Source organism: Urocitellus parryii, chromosome 2, assembly GCF_045843805.1.
Source record: "Urocitellus parryii isolate mUroPar1 chromosome 2, mUroPar1.hap1, whole genome shotgun sequence".
In the NCBI taxonomy this organism is placed as follows: Eukaryota; Metazoa; Chordata; class Mammalia; order Rodentia; family Sciuridae; genus Urocitellus; species Urocitellus parryii.
Window position 1 is genome coordinate 150,665,686 of NC_135532.1, and position 16,246 is coordinate 150,681,931.

The window sequence follows — 16,246 nt, forward strand, 5'->3', positions numbered from 1 at the left end:
TTAACATCAATCATATGTTAATGAAAATGGGCACAGCTGGACTCTTTTTTTTATATTGGGCTGTCCCTCTTTGCAAAGGACGAACTCTAGAATTGTAGTTTGATGTTCACTAAGGAATCCCCACAAGAGTCAGAGAGCAAATCTTTCACCTCTATTTGTTAGTCAAATCAGAAACATTAACATTCTTTCTATAATTTTCCTTAACCAGGAGTTGAGAATTTCCTTATACTCCTCTAACTTTTAATAAATGTCAACTTCTTAAACCTAATGCCACTGACTTCCATGTTTTAAAATAACATCAGTTTTGTATTGAAAGTGACTGCAGAGAGAAATCCACTTCAGCCACAGGGTACGCTCTTGGTGATTGCCCCAAGATCAGCCCTAGGTGCAAGTGTTGAGATTAATTATAACCATGCTTCTGGTTTCCCAGGGAGTGCCCTAAGTTAGTGCTTCAGAGAAATGGAGGGACTGTTATATTCAATATTAGAGGACCTATACCTCCCACAGTATCTGAGACAGTAGACATTCAATAACTAGTTCTTACATCAAATTTAATGTCATGGCTCTCTTTATTTTTTTTTCTGACAAACTTTAGTGCATAAACATTTTATTTTTCATATGGATTATATGTTTTAATCCAGAAATACTCTAATACTTCCACTACATACAAAGTCTGATTTTACTTTATTTTCTCAGTCCTCTTTCCACCTTTCAATCTGTGCAGACCCAGAAACATGCTATGGATGAAATATTTACTTCTAGGAATGAGACTGTTGAAGGGTGTCCATCTCATTTATGTTATTCTGTGCACCATAATCTCTATCAGAATCATATTCCCTCCAAATGGGGATCAGAATAGCCAGATGGTTCAGTTGCTGAATGTCCTAGGTTCAAGGTTTCAATCATAGGGGGATATTAGCATATTTTGTGAAATTTGTTAAGGATGTAAATTCCTAGGTCTCACCCCAGACTTCCCTAGAATTTGCAGGGTTTTCAGGGCTTCTGACAGGCATATATGAAGACGGTTCCAGTGCACAGTGTAGTGTAAATCAGTTGGGAAATGCAGATTGGGGAGCATAGCTGTGGTGTGACAGTAGCCACATGATGGTAACAGAATGGGTTGCTGTAACATCCACGGGGATGATGTAGCAACCCCATGAATGCATGCAATGTGCAAGACACAATGGATCCTTTGATACAGACACTAACTAGAGTAGAAGATGAAATCACGAGTCACCTTGTCTGTTTTTCTGCTTTCAGAAATCCAGTTGTCACTGGATTTAGGGTCCACCTGAATAATCTAGATGACTTGATCTCAAGGTCCTTAATTACATGTGTGAAAACACTGTCTCCAAATAAGGTCTAATTCACAGGTCCTGAGGGTTAGGATGTGAATGTATCTTTGGGGGGTGGGGGTCACCATTTAACTAACAGCACAAGGAAAAGGACTTACCTTTCATACTAAAATTTCTGTTATCAAATGAATAAGATTAAGATTTCCTGTTTTAAAAGATCTATTCTGGAGTTTTAAGAACCCTTAACATGAGTGCTATCCTCTTTAAATTGTTAAGTGTATGATAGAGTATTGCTAACTCTGGCGACAAAGTCAGGTACAGAAGATTGTGGGAGACCAACCTTGCACGTGACTGAGTTAACTTCCCTGCTGGGCGATGTGGCATCAGGCACCCATGCTGCTAGACTGCCCTGCTCTTCTAGGGTCCAAGTGACTTGTGTCTTCGTGCCCCGACGTGTCTTCCTGCAGCCCCATGGGTGGAGCTATGCTTACCTGTTCCTTTGTAAAATAACCCCTTGCCCTGTTTAGGATAGAATGTTCCATGGAAGTGCCTTGTGTATGCCCCCTTCTCTTAACTCTGTCCTTGGATGTGGCCTACCCAGACGTCAGTCAACCTACTGACAGTGGACATCATGAAGATTGACTCAGCCCCCCGAAACCTGACCCCTTGCCTCTTTTGAATAGCTTCTCCTCAATAAAAGGGGTCAGCGCATGCTCTCTCTTTCTGTGGACCCTTAAGGTCAGAGGAGCCATCACAGCGACCCCAAAGAAAAAGGTATTTGTGTTTCTTGTGTGGTTATTTTGCACAGCCCAGCTAGCTCAGTTTACCTGGAGTGACCCCTGAGCCTGAAATCGAGGTGTTATCAGAATCATCTCCCTCCAAAGGCAGTAGGAAATTCTTTCCTTGCCTGTTCCAGCTTTTGGAGGCTCCTGGTGTTCCTTGGCTTGTCAGTGTACATCAGTCTCCTTCCATCTTCATGTGGCCTTCTCTTCCTGTGTTTTTCCTCTGGGTATCTCTTATAAGGATACTTGTCACTGGATTTAGGGTCCACCTGAATAATCTAGATGACTTGATCTCAAGGTTCTTAATTACATGTGAAAAACACTGTCTCCAAATAAGGTCTAATTCACAGGTCCTGAGGGTTAGGATGTGAATGTATCTTTTGAAGGGGTCACCATTTAACAGCCCAAGGAAAAGGACTTACCTTTCATACTAACATTATTTCTGTTATAAAATGAATAAGATTAAGATTTCATGTTTAAAAAATCTATTTGTAGTTTTAAGAACCCTTAACATGAGAGCTATCCTCTTTAAATTGTTAAGTGTACGATAAAGTATTGCTAACTCTAGCAACAATGTCATATACAATAGATCTCTAGAACTCATGAATATTTCTTTTTGAGCAATTATATAGTCTGTCTTCAGAATCTATGAAGACTTTTATACATAATTTTTGATATAATGTACAGTACAGTGTCTCCATTTTGTATTATTTATAATATCTGGTATTGACCAGGAATCTTATGTACACTGGTAGATAAATTCTTGTTTTCTTTTTGGTACCAGGAATTGAACCCATGGGTGGGTGCCTAACCACTGAGCAACATCCACAGCCCTTTTTAAAATTTTTTATTTAGAGACAGGTTCTCACTAAGTTGCTTAGGGCCTCTATAAGTTGCTGAGGCTGACTTTAAACTTGTGATCCTCCTGCCTCAGCCTCCTGAGCTGCTGGGATTACAGGTGTATGCCACCATGCTTGGCCTGATAGACAAATTTTAAGGGAAATAAAAATAATTATTGAGCTTTAATTTAAAAGTATTATAGTGATTAAAAGTGCTTTAATTGTTTTAAATTTAGAAAACATCTTTGATTATCATGAGTTATTCTGTCTGGTACACATATGAATAAACCTGCCGTTCTTCACTTTGGATCATACTACCTAGAGTTTTCCATGTGGAAAGCAATATGATAATAAATTAAATGCCTATCCTCTATGCTTTAGAGCACCCCTGTAATGATAACGGTAGAATAGGTGCTCAATGGTAACTGCAAATATTAGAAAGTGAAGAGTTTAAAAGTACTGATTTTACTTTCTTCAGACTTCATAGACATACACTGCTTTGGGCCTAGATATAATTTTTTAAAGTTTGTTGATTTATTCCAATTTGACAGCAGAATGCATTTCAATTCATAGTACACATACAGAGCACAATTTTTCACGTCTCTGGTTGTACACAAAGTAGAGTCACACCATTCATGTCTTTATACATGTGCTTGGGGTAATGATGTCCAATTCATTTCACTGTCTTTCCTCCCTGCTCTCCCCTCCCTCCCCTTTGTCCTATCTAAAGTTCCTCCATTCCTCCCATGCTCCCCCTGCCATCCCTATTATGGATCAGCATCCTTATCAGAGAAAACATTCTAGATATTAATTTTTAAGTGACAGAATTGTGGCTATTGATCTGAAAATAAAGATTTCAAGCATGTGTTTCCTGTTGGAACAGCATAGTAACTTTTCAGGCTTGTCAATGGAGACAAGATTGTGAAATGACAGTAGATTCCTTAGCTTGATATGGGGCTCAGGTTTGGAGTTACTGTTTATCAGTTCATGGCCTTTTAATCTGCACAGCCTGCTCCTCCTATTTGCATTCAAATGTGTTTCATGTAGGGCTTCAGTTTCAGGTGCCTGCAAAGAGAGTATTAGGCCTCCACGGGTGTGGACTCCTCTGGAGGTGAACTGCTCCTCCTTCCAGCTCTCCAAGGGTTAATTAGGACTTTTGTCTCAGGGGGTTCCTGTCTGCCAAGACAGCCTGCCTTCTGAATTGGCTCCGGACATTTTTTAACATTAGACATTACTTTCATTTGTCTTTAAAAAGCCATTCTTTATTTTTGCTCCCAAGAAACATTTCTTTCAAAATTACTTTAAATTTTAAAAAGGATCCCTTTTAGGCTCTTGATGATATGGAAATAAGAATTGCTCACTTTCAGAATAGCACTTTTGTCTGCTATAACTTCTTATGTGCACCTAGGGAAAGTTAAAAAATACATGGGAAAGCAAACACATATTTGGATGATGTCTTTACTCAAAATTCATGGAAGAATTTTTTTAAAATATAAAATTTGGGGGCTGGTGATGTGGCTCAAGCAGTAGAGCACTCACCTGGCATTCGCAGGGCGCTGGGTTCGATCCTCAGCACCACATAAAAATAAAATAAAGATGTTGTGTCCACCGAAAACTAAAAAAATACATATTAAAAAGTCTCTCTCTCTCTCTCTAAAAAAATAAAATAAAATAAAATTTTGATATCAACTTACAGAAAACTTTATATAATAGATTATAGCACATATATCACTTTTAGGGCCCCACAAAATTATTTTTGTAAATGATCAAATAAGTCTTTATTCTAAACCACACTGAACAACAGACCAAATTTAATGAGTAAAACCTGTCTAATGTTTTAATGTTGTGTCATAGAGAGAGACACATATAGACAGAAATTTAATTTACCCAGATTATTAATTTCCATACACATTTCAACCATTCAGAGTCATGAGGTGCACTGAGGGAGGCCATCCTTGCACGTGACTTGAGTTACCTCCCTGGCAGGGTGAGAGGCGCTTAGACACAACTGTATTAGAGCCTTCCCCACCCTTCTCCAGGTCCAGGGCTTGTCCGTGCAGAAGCCACTGCCCTGAAGACCCAATAGTCGCCCCTGACCTTGGGATGCTGCTCCCCTTAACCTTCATTGGATGGGAATTTCCCTTGAATTTTTTGTTCCCCAATAAAAGCCCACTCCCTGGCATGTACTCTCTTTCTCTCCTCCCCCTCCCCCTCCCCCCCCCCCTCTCTCTCCTCTTCTGTAAACCTCACCACTGCATTAGGTGGCTGGAGGCGGGAGCTAGGAGAAGCTGTCCGGGAGCTGGTATTAAAGGCAATGAGAATCTTGTCTCTTTAATTTAAAACTTCCTAGCAATTACTTATGAACTGAACCTTCTTTCATGAAGCCAGCGCTGGTCGCATGGCAGAGTACACCACTTAAAAGTGCAAAAATTTGAGACAGGTATGGTGGTGCATGCCTGTAATCCCAGTGGCTTGGGAGGATGAGGCAGGAGGATCGTGCGTTCAAAGCCAGCTTCAGCAAAAGCAGGTGCTAAGCAACTCAGTGAGATTCTCTCTCTAAATAAAATACAAAATAGGGCTGGTATGTGGCTCAGTAGTCTATGCCCCTGAGTTCAAAGCCAGCTTCAGCAAAAGCAGGTGCTAAGCAACTCAGTGAGATTCTCTCTCTAAATAAAATACAAAATAGGGCTGGTATGTGGCTCAGTAGTCTAGTGCCCCTGAGTTCAATCCCCAGTAACCTTCCCTGATCCTAAAAAAAGTGCAAGAATTTGTTGACAAATTTCTCTTTTTATGACATTTTCTATCTCCAAAGCTGTATCAATGAATCGATTTTATTTCTCCTCAGATAAAGTTATGTCAAATTCATTATCAAGGGCAAGATGTCTGTTAAATTAATTTTTGCTTCTGTTTTCTCTGCCACTATCCATATAGAGGTTTTCACATTTTCATTCCTGGATTACCACTACAGACATTTTTTAACCCAACTTTTTATTATGGAAACATTTAAACCAACACAAAAGTAGGGAGAATAGTATTTTGAACTCACTGCCACTCAATTCTTTTCTTACTTATTTATTTTTCCTACAATAAGCTAAAGCTCACTCCACACATGCCAGTATGTGTCTCTAACAGGTAAATAATTTGTCCCCTGTAGTTTTAAAATTTTTCTTCCTTCAATCTGCTTTCTCACCAATCCACACATTTTCAACCTTGGCATATTTTCAAAGAAGCCTAAAGTGGCTTTTATAAGCCCAGTATTTCTCATTTAATTAAATGCAAACTCTTGTCCTGATTTACAAAGCCATCTTTACTTTTGCTTCACCCTTACGTTTTTATTTCCATTGTTCCTCAACAGGCGATCCTGTGGGGTTCATCACTGCTTCAGCTAAGGCCCTGTTTATTCCTGTCTCTTGTCATGCCCTTGCCTCCCACAAATCCATGCATTCTAGAAAACCCTGCTTTGAAGGGTTCCTCTATGAAGCTTTCCCCAGCTCAAGCTGACTTTCTGGGATTGAAAGGCAATTTCTTTTTCTTTCTTTTTTTTTTTTAATTATGATTTGTTATATATGACAGCAGAATGCATTGTAATTCATGTAACACATACAGAGCACAATTTTTCATATCTCTGGTTGTATATAAAGTATATTCACACCATTCATGTTTCATACATGTACTTAGGGTAATGATATCCATCTCATTCCACCACCTCTTATACCCTCATGCCCCCTCCTTTCCCCTCCCACCCCTCTGCCCTATCTAGAATTTGTCTAATCCCCCCACAAATATAGTTTCTTTAACTTCAGATATGGTTTTTCCTGTCATGGCCAGTCTTAATTTTTGCAATCTGAAAAGTGGCCTTTGAATCATGGTCTAGTACAACTTTCATTTTTGAGTAGTCCTCTGAAGACACAGAAGATGAGTGGTACTGGATGGACTCTAGCATTGAGATTATAGGCAGAATTCTAATATGGCCCCATGATCTCTGCCCTTAGTGTTACTACCATGATTACTTTAGGTAATAAGGTCAACTGATGTTGCAGAGGTAATCAAAGTTACTAATCAGTTGACTTTAAGATAGGGAAACTAGCTGGGATTGTGTCATATGCCTGTAATCCTAGCAATTTGGGAGGCTGAGACAGGAGGATCCTGAATCCAAGGCTAGCTTCAGCAACTTAATGAAGCCCTAGCAACTTAAAGAGACCCTGCCTCAAAATTAAAAAAAAAAAAAAAAAAAAAAAAGATGGGATAGGGATGTAGCTTAGTGGTAAAGTGCCCCTGTGTTCAGATCTTCTAATCCTGAGAAGGAGGCAATCCACAATTTCTAGCCTTCAGAATGAAGTAAGGGGACCATGAGCCATGGAATGTAGATAGTTTCTAGATATATAGAAAGGAAATAGGGTCTCAGTCCTACACCCACAAGGAACTGAATTCTGCCAAACTGAATAATATAAGCAAATTCTGCCGAAAGCCTCCAGATAAGAGCCCAGCCTGGATGACACCTTGAGTTTGGCTTTGTGATATTCCCTTGCAGAGAATCCAGACAAGCACACTCAGATTTCTGATCTGCTGAACTGTTGCTAACACACAAGTATCATTTTAAGCTGCTAAATTCAGAGTAATTTGTTTTGCAGCAATAGAAAATGAATACAAGAGGCAATACAGGGTTTTAGCTCGTAGTACTATTTTGTGAATTGCCTTCTATTCTTATTAAGACTCTAGATCAGCAAAGGAGATTTTCCAATAAATGGGGACACTAGCCTTAGCATGCATGGCCACTGTACAGGCCAGCACAGTGCCCTTTGTCTATGATACCTCACTTTTGTCCATCAGTTTCTCATTGCAGATAGGAGTACCTTAAGGAAAGGCAAGTCTCACTTCCCTATTTACAGTGTTTTCAAAAACTGTATAAGAGGTCCCTTGAGCAAGGGAAGGGGACAGGACAGCATATTTGACCAACAATAGTATCATCTTATTATGTAGTCAGACTTGGACAATTCACCTCTCCTACAAGACTGGGGCAGATTTTGTAGGTATAGACAAAGTTTGGCAGCAGCCAACATATCAGATGATACAACTTATTTATAAAGTACATATAGAGGATCTGATCAAAAAATAGTTCCTGGAGCTGGAATTGTAGATCAGTGGTCGCATGCTTGCCTAGTACTGGGTTCCATCCTCTGTACCACATAAAAATAAATAAATAAAGACATTTTGTCCATCTACAGCTAAAAATATATATATTTTTTAAAAAGATAGATACTGAGGGCATTGAGAGGAGAGCAGAAGTTACGGTGTCTTCTGCAGCCCAGAATCAGACATGATAGGCAGGGGTGTTATTAATTTAATGGCAACTATTTCTTAGTCACGAAATGTAACACCAGGGGTTAGACACTCATGTGGGATGCTTATGTGTGATTCATAAAAGAATGTGTTCCTTATAAAACTTATTGCTGAATGACTCACTACAGAAAGATGATGAAGATAAAGCTTCTAATTTAAAGAGTTAGGCAAGTGACCGTTTAACAATCAACTTTCTGAGGTATAATTTACATTCAATAAAATGCATGCATTTTAAGTATACAGTTCAATAAATGTATACACCCATGTAAACACCACCCCAGTCAAAACAGGACACTCTCATCCTTCCAGAAAGCTCCCTCATGCCCTTTCACAGCCAGTCCTTCCACACACTGATCAAAGCAACCGCTGATCTGCTTTCTATCACTATGGCTAGGTATTGCCTCTTATAGTACTTCTATTGAATTGTACAGTATGTGCTCTTTTCTGTAAAGCTTCTTTCGCTCATTCTGATGTTTCTGAGATTCATTCTCATTGGTGTATTTGTTAGTGATGGATATTTTTATTGAGGAGTATTCTACTGTGCAAATGACAACTTGTTAGTCATGCATCTGTTAGTGGATATTTGTTTCTGGTTCGGGGCTTTCATCAATGAAGTTGCTATGACCTGTCTTGATGTAGACATTGTTCTCATTTCATTTTGGTAAACATGTAGGAGTGAATACCTAGTGGTTCATACAAGTGTATGTTTAACCTTAAAAGAAACTGTCAAACTGTTTTCCAAAGGGATTGTACCACTTTTTACTCCCAATAGCAATTCATAAGAAATCTAACTATTCTTCATCTCTTTTACAAATTTGGTATTGACAGTCTTTAATATTACCATATAATGAATGTGTAGCATATCTTATAGCTTAATTTTCATTTCCCTGATGACTGATGATGTTGAGTATCTATCTTTTCTTGTGCTTATTGAACTTTCATATATTTTCCTTGATTAAGTGCTGCTTCATGTCTTTTGCCTATTCAAGGATAATTAGATTGTATTATTGTTATTAAATTTCAAGAATATATATACACACACACATCTGGGATATAAGTCTATTGTCAGATATGTGCATTCCAAAAATTTCTTCCAGCCGATGGCTTAACTTTTTTTTGGTGCTGGCGACCAGACCAAGGCCTCATGTATGCTAGCTAGCACTCTACCACTGAGCTGCATCCTCAGCCCTAGTTCAGATAATTTTTGTAGATATATTTTCCTGTTTTCATGCATTTCTGATACTTTTTTTTGGTCTACTGTGGCAATTTATTTATTTATTTTTGGTCACTGAATTTTTTAGTTCCAGAATTTCCATATAGTTATTTTTTATAGTTTAAATTCCTATGCTGAGATTTCTTGCCTTTTCTCTCAGTAAGTCCATAATTTCCTTAATTCATGGAACACATATCATTTAGTTCTTTGAGCCATATTTATAGTACCTAAAATCCTTGATTTTTAAATACAACATCTCAGCATTGTTGAGATTGATATTTTCTCCTTCATTGTGACCATATTTGCATGTTGTTCTTTTTTTCTTATCTAGCAAATTTTTAGATTATATTTTAGACATTGTTGATTATATATTGTGAAAATTCTAGGCTCTGGACTTTGTTATCTTCTTTTGAGAAATGTTAGCTTTTCTTATATTAGACAGTTTAATTACTGGCTGATTACCTTGCATTTCCATGGGTTTATCTTTATGCTTTGCTAGGATACATATTCAGCAAGCTCAATATGGCATATCTTGACTTCCAATGTCTGTCTTCTCTGCAGACCTTTTAAAGGCTTAGTTTTGGACTTTGTTAGGATGAGCCTGGAATGGACCTTCCTCTGAAACATGGTCCTAATTCTTTTTGGATCTAAATTAGATGCTTAGTGTGATAATAAATTGGTAACAGAGTCTTTTTATTCTGGCTTGACCAGAACTTCAGTGTCCACCAGCATTGTTTGATGTCTAGAATCTCCATTCTGTTCTTATCTCAATAGTAAATGTTCTCTGTAGTTACTACAAGCCACAGATAATTTTATCATAAGAATGTGCATCTTACCTTTGAGCCAAGGATTCATAAGGAATCTTCCACACCACTTTTGAAACTCCAGTTCTCTCCATCTTACGCAGTTTCTTTATCTTTTGATGCCTTACTAAATTCCAACTGCTTCAGTTCATCTGAACTCTGATTTTTGTCTCAGCTCAGCAGGACCAATGTGCTTGGTTTAGATTTCAACTTCCTATGATATATTTGGAAAATTGTATTCAGGAAGAGATCTAGGGCATCACTGGGCTATTCTCCATGATTTTCTCCTCTCTCTGAGATTACAATGTTGAGTTTCTTATTGTCCATTGCTTAAAAACAACTGCCTCATGTAGTATTTCTGGTTTAATCATTTATGGAAGGAGAGTTAGCCAATAACAGTTGCTCCATCACATCTGGAAGTGAAAAATTCCAAGATGTGCTCTTAAAGATTAAATTACAGGGGCTGTGACAGGTATGTGCTTAGTGCTTAGTCTAATTCAATATCCAGCAGGATGGGGGAAAGGTTAAAATTACAAAGGAGGAGTCCCTGAACTTCCATTTAAGCTGAAAAAAGAATTTTTAATAGTCATGAGTTCCAGTCTATGGTTTCTATTCACAGGAAGTTAGTATGGTGAAACAGAAGGTAGTTCCTTTTTATTTTTCTAAAAATTGTATGTAATAGCCATCTCTTTTCTCTAAGAAACAAAAAGAAGAGAGATTCAAGATGGTAGAGTCCAGGAAGGCTGCATTCCTAGCTTCTCCGCAGCTCAGGATTCAAGCAGCTGGAATGCTGCTTCTCAGCAAGGTGGGTGAAGAAGGATTTCACTAAAATTCAATATTGGACAGTCAGAGGATCCTAGAGACTCAGAAATTCGGGTTCACTGAACAAAGAAGAAAGAGCATTGGGGCTGAACTGGTAGCAGCAGCAAAAGCAGTGTTGGTTCACCATAGAGGAGAGGGAGAATAGAGAGAGAAACATGACAGACAGATCTGGTATGGAAAACCTGAGATCAGACAGTGACCTGAACTTGTCTGAACCAGGGGCTGACTGTGAATTGCTGATTGAAAAGTGCTCTGTTTCTCAACTGGTCACAGAGTGCTGAGACAGAGCCAGAGCCAGGAAATCACAGCAAACACTGTCACACTGTCTCAGTAAGTGCCTACCATGTGGCCTAAGGTGTACCTGTGACACCTGGCAGGAGTCAGGATCAGGGTGTTCCATGGAGTCGAAGAATGAGCACGGAATAAGCAAGCTAGAGTGCTGTTTAAGTCCTACAGCACTCCTCCTTTAAAGGTAGGTAAGGGGGAGTTGATAAGCTCCTCTTGATTGGTTTTTGATGTTTCAATTATCCCATGGTAGGCGCAGACTGGATTATGGAATATGCAGTTGTTTTCAGCCAGATGGAGATTTATGCACTTTCTGAGCAACAGGAACTGTTTTATAACAGGTTGGGGCATGTTAGGATGGCTGTCCTTGTGTTTGCCCTCTTGTCAACTTTTTCTGTTCCTTCCCTACGCTCTACTGCCTTGCCTTTTCTATCTCATGCTTCCAGAATGTGTGTGAAATAGACACAGAGAGAGCTGGGCACAGTGGCGCAGGCCTGTAATCCCTGCTGTTGGGGAGGCTGAGGCAGGAGGATCTCGAGTTCAAAGCCAGCCTCAGCAATGGGAGGCACTAAGCAACTCAGTGTCTCTAAATAAAATACAAAATAGGGCTGGGGATGTGGCTCAGGGGCAGAATGTCTCTGACTTCAATCCCTGGTACAAAAAAAAAAAAAAAAAAAAAAAAGAAAAGAAAAGGAAAAGAAAAAAAAAAAAAAAAAGAAAAAGACACAAAGAAGATTGTACCCAGGGGCATTCAAGTCTGAAAAGCAAAGGGGAACCCAACTTGCTTCTCCTTTGAGTCAGGCGATTCGCATGATCAGCAGAAGAGAGCCAGGAATCTAAACAGGTGGGTGAGAATTCTCTCAAGATCTAAGCCTGGGAAGGCTGGGAAGGCTGTATTGGAGGGCAGCAGGATGTGTGGAGGATTGGCTCCCCTGTCCCAAGAGTAGAATTCTTGGGAGGCTCTTGAAATCCAGACTCCTGACAGAGATTGGCAACTGCTAAGCTATAGGGGTAGGTTGATCTCCAGATCAGATAATGGCCAACAAAGCCTCTGAAGCTAGATTAGACCTAATCCCCAGGCCCTGGAACTCCCCTAACAGCAACAGCTCCTACTTGGGAGTGCAGTGATCTGATCTTTGCAGACAAAACTCCAACTGAAACTACTTCCTATTCCATCCTACCTCATACTAGTGAGAAGGGAAGCTAAGAATTATTTGAACAGCTTCAGGGTTAGGCCACTCTAACTGGCAATTCAGTGAGCAACACAAAAAGAGGAAGGGGTTAACAACCTCCAACCCTTGCTCTTGCTCTCAGGACATAGCCCAAGAAGAAATGGAAAGGAAGACAATTGGGCATAGACAGTGACTATCATTGGCTATACTGATCACCTCAGTGGAGATGATTTTCTCATTTTTATTAAGAAAAAGCCCTACATGTAACAGTGGAAGAGAAAACCATCCCAACAATGTATAAACCTCAACACAGGTATCCAAGAAATATGAACCCCCCCCCAAAAAAAAAAACAGGGTAACATGATGTCTCCTATAGTTTAAAATTCACTATCACCTTACCTAAAAGATATTGCAGTGGATAAATACCAGATAAAGAATTTAAAAGAATGATTATAAAAATGATCAATGATTTCCAAAAGTACACAGGAAAATAACAGAATGAATTAAGGAAGTCAGTATAGAGTACGAATGAGAAGTTCCATGAGGAGATAGAGATATTGAAAAAGAGCCAAACAGAAATCTTGGAAATGAATACAATAAATCCAATATAATGTTCAGTTAAAAGTCTAATAGAGTAGACAACATTGGAGACACAATCTCAGAGTTGGAAGACAAAGCGGTCAACTTTGAAAATTCAGACAATGTACTTTTTAATATTTTATTTGTTCTTTTTAGTTATACATGAGCCATAGAATGTATTTTGAGATATTATACAAACATGGAGTATAACTTCCCATTCTTGTGGTTGTACATGTTGTGGAGTTACACTGGTTGTGTATTCATATATGAACATAGGAAAGTTATGTTCAGTTCATTCTATTGTCTTTCCTATTTCCATCCCCCCCATCCCTTCCTTTCATCCCCTTTAATTTAATCCAATTAATTCTATTCTTCCCTCCTATGCTCTTATTATGTATTAGTATCTGCATATCAGAGAGAATATTTGGCCTTTGGGTTTTTTTGGGGATTGGCTTATTTCACTTAGCATGGTAGTCTCCATTTCTATCGATTTACCAGCAAAAGCCATAATTCCATTCTTCTTTAATGTTAAGTAATATCCCACTGTGTATATTACCACATTCACCTGTTAAAGGGCACCTAGGTTAGTTCCACAGCTTAACTATCATCAATTGAGCTGCTATAAACATTGATGTGGCTGTATAACTGTAGTATGCTGATTTTATGTCCTTTGGGTATAAACTGAGGAGTGGGATAACAGGGTCAAATGGTTGTTCCATCCCAAGTTTTCTGAGGAATCTCCATACTGATTTCCATAGTGGTTGCATCAATTTGCAGTTCCACCCGCGATGTATGAGTGTACCTCCCCTCACCCCCCCACCCCGGCATCCTTGTCAATATTTATTGTTACTAGTTTTCTTGATATTGACCATTCTGATTGGAGTGAAATGAAATCTCGGTGTGGTTTTAATTTGTATTTCTCTAATTGCTAAAGATGTTGAACATTTTTTCATACAGTTGTTGACTTTATTTCTTTTTCTGCAAAGTGCTGGTTAAATTTCTTTGCCCATTTATTGATTGGGTTATTTGGTTTTTTTGTTGTTGTTTTGTTTTTGGTGTTGTTTGAGTTCTTTATATATATTGGAGGTTAATGCTCTATCTGAGGTGCACACAGTGGCAAAGATTTTCTCCCATTCTGAAGGCTCTTTCTTTATGTTCTTGATTATTTCCTTTGCTGTGAAGAAGATTTTTAGTTTGATACCATCCCATTTATTGATTGTTTATTTTACTTCTTTTACTTTAGAAGTCTTATCGATGAATTCAATTCCTAAGCTGACATGATGGAGAGTTGGGCCTACTTTTAATTCAGACAATATTAAAGGATAAAAAAGTAACCATGATAGGAATATACAAGAACTCTGGGTCAACATTAAAAGACCACATTTAAGAATCACTGGAAATGAGGAGTGCTATGAGATGCAGGCTTATGGAGTGGATAACCCCTTCAGGGAAATAATAACAAAAATTTGAAACTTCAAGAATGAGATGGACATCTAGATACAAGAAGCATTCAGAACCTCAGATAGACAAGGTCAAAAAAGAACCTTTTCATGACACATTATAATTAAAATGCCTAACATACAGAACAGGAAGAATTTCTGAAAGAAAATAAGTGTCAATCAAGATTACTATCTCCAAAACAGATATTTCAAAGTCTAAAAGGATATTAAAACCTTCCAAGACAAGCAGAAATTAAAAGAATGAGGGACTATTAAGCCAGCACTATAGAACTTAAAGAAATGTTTGACTCAGAGGAAATAAAAACAACAACAACCAAACCCCAGTGCTTACATGTGAACAATTCTCACTGGAAGAGTAGCTAAGCAAATGAGAAACAGGACCAAATTAAACATTATAAATAAATTAAAATGGCAGGAATTAATAAACCTCTCTCTCAGTAACATTGAATGTAAATGTTTTCAACTCACCAATTGAAAGACACAGGCTAGAAGATTGGGTTAAAAAACTAGACCCAACTATATATTGTTTGCAAAAGATGTATCTTACAGGCAAAGACAATCACAGGCTAAAAGGATGGAGATTAATATACCATGTAAATGGAGTCCCCAAACAAGCAGAAGTAGCTACTCTCATTATGACAAAGATGACTTCAAACTGAAATTAATGAGAAGAGACAAAGCGTGTCTCTTCATAAAGTGAATGGTCCAAAAAGAATATATAACAATGATAAATATTTTTCCCTAAATGTGGGTGAGGCTAGTTACATAAAAAGAAGACACTACCTTAAGGAAGCCACAGATAGACCTTGGTGATTTCAATGTCCTTCCCTCACCATTAGTTGGGTCATAAACTCAGGAAAGACTCTTTGGACCTGAAAAATACTATAAATCAAATGAACTCAAAAGATATCTATAGAATGGATAGTTCATCCAACAAAAGTTGAATACGTTTTCTTCTCAGCAGCTCATGGAATTTTCTTCAAAACATAATATACTTTAGGTTACAAAGCAACTCTTAGCAAATACAAAAAAGTAATATAATTCCTTGCATCTTATTTGACCATAATGGAATGAAAATAGAAATCAACACAATAAAAACCTTCAGAAACTATGTAAACACATGGACATGGAAAAATACACTTTTGAATGATGAATGGGTAATAGAAAAAAATCAAGGGAGAAATTTAAAAGTTCTTAGACTCAAATAAGAATAGTGATACAGCATACCAGAACCTCTGGGACACTATAAAGGCAGTTTTAATAGGAAATTTTATGGCTATAAGTGCTTACATAAGAAAATCAGAGAGAATCCATATAAACAATCTACTGATGCATATCAAGCCACTTGAAAAAGAATAGCAATCAATTCCACAACTAGTAGAAGGAAGGAAGCAATTAAGATCAGAGCCCAAATCAATGAACTTGAGAATAAAACAAACAATACAAAAATCAATGAAGCAAAGTGTTGGTTCTTTGAAAAGATGAAAGATGAACAAGGTTGATAAACCCTTAGCCAAAGTAACAACAACAACAACAAAGAGAGAGAGAGAGAAGACCCAAATTAATAAAATTAGAGACAAAAAAGGAGAAATCACTACAGGCCTCACAGAAATAAAGCAGATCATTAAGAACTATTTTGAAAACTTACACTCCAAT